General features: G+C 51.1%; 2 non-coding genes across 2 annotated transcripts; both read left to right on the top strand.

Moving 5' to 3' along the window:
* Positions 1–255: 255 nt before the first annotated feature.
* On the top strand, positions 256–374 carry LOC119345121. Its single transcript, XR_005166921.1, has one exon. It is a non-coding gene; the product is annotated as a 5S ribosomal RNA (ribosomal RNA).
* A 297-nt stretch (positions 375–671) lies between these two features.
* On the top strand, positions 672–790 carry LOC119345120. Its single transcript, XR_005166920.1, has one exon. It is a non-coding gene; the product is annotated as a 5S ribosomal RNA (ribosomal RNA).
* The last annotated feature ends 148 nt before the right edge of the window (positions 791–938 follow it).

Here is a 938-nt window from a genome sequence, read left to right as displayed (position 1 = left end):
TGTAAGTAATATATTTACCGTGTTTTATTATTTTGCACGAGTGCGGTAAGTCATAGCTGGGTGCTCACGATTCACGGGTCCAGCGTCGGCGTTGTGGCGCGGCAAGCGTGCACTGGTGCGGTTGAGAGGGAGGGGTGGAAACCGCGTTAAACTCGTCTCCGTAGTTGAGAGGGAGCGGCCAAAGCAATGTACAATCGTCTTTGTAGTGGAGCTGGGAGGGGCAAGGATAAGGGACGAAGACCGGGGTAATATGTCGGATGCAATCATACCAACACTAAAGCACCGGATCCCATCAGAACTCCGAAGTTAAGCGTGCTTGGGCGAGAATAGTACTAGGATGGGTGACCTCCTGGGAAGTCCTCGTGTTGCATTCCCTTTTTAATTTTTTTCGCGCCGCTTGCAAAACAAAACGCACGTGTAAGTAATATATTTACCGTGTTTTATTATTTTGCACGAGTGCGGTAAGTCATAGCTGGGTGCTCACGATTCACGGGTCCATCGTCGGCGTTGTGGCGCGGCAAGCGTGCACTGGTGCGATTGAGAGGGAGGGGTGGAAACCGCGTTAAACTCGTCTCCGTAGTTGAGAGGGAGCGGCCAAAGCAATGTACAATCGTCTTTGTAGTGGAGCTGGGAGGGGCAAGGATAAGGGACGAAGACCGGGGTAACATGTCGGATGCGATCATACCAGCACTAAAGCACCGGATCCCATCAAAACTCCGAAGTTAAGCGTGCTTGGGCGAGAGTAGTACTAGGATGGGTGACCTCCTGGGAAGTCCTCGTGTTGCATTCCCTTTTTAATTTTTTTCGCGCCGCTTGCAAAACAAAACGCACGTGTAAGTAATATATTTACCGTGTTTTATTATTTTGCACGAGTGCGGTAAGTCATAGCTGGGTGCTCACGATTCACGGGTCCAGCGTCGGCGTTGTGGCGCGGCAAG

This window comes from Triticum dicoccoides, unplaced genomic scaffold (assembly GCF_002162155.2).
Source record: "Triticum dicoccoides isolate Atlit2015 ecotype Zavitan unplaced genomic scaffold, WEW_v2.0 scaffold20700, whole genome shotgun sequence".
NCBI lineage: Eukaryota > Viridiplantae > Streptophyta > Magnoliopsida > Poales > Poaceae > Triticum > Triticum dicoccoides.
The sequence above is the reverse complement of the archived record's forward strand: the minus strand, read 5'-3'. Positions and strand labels throughout refer to the sequence as shown.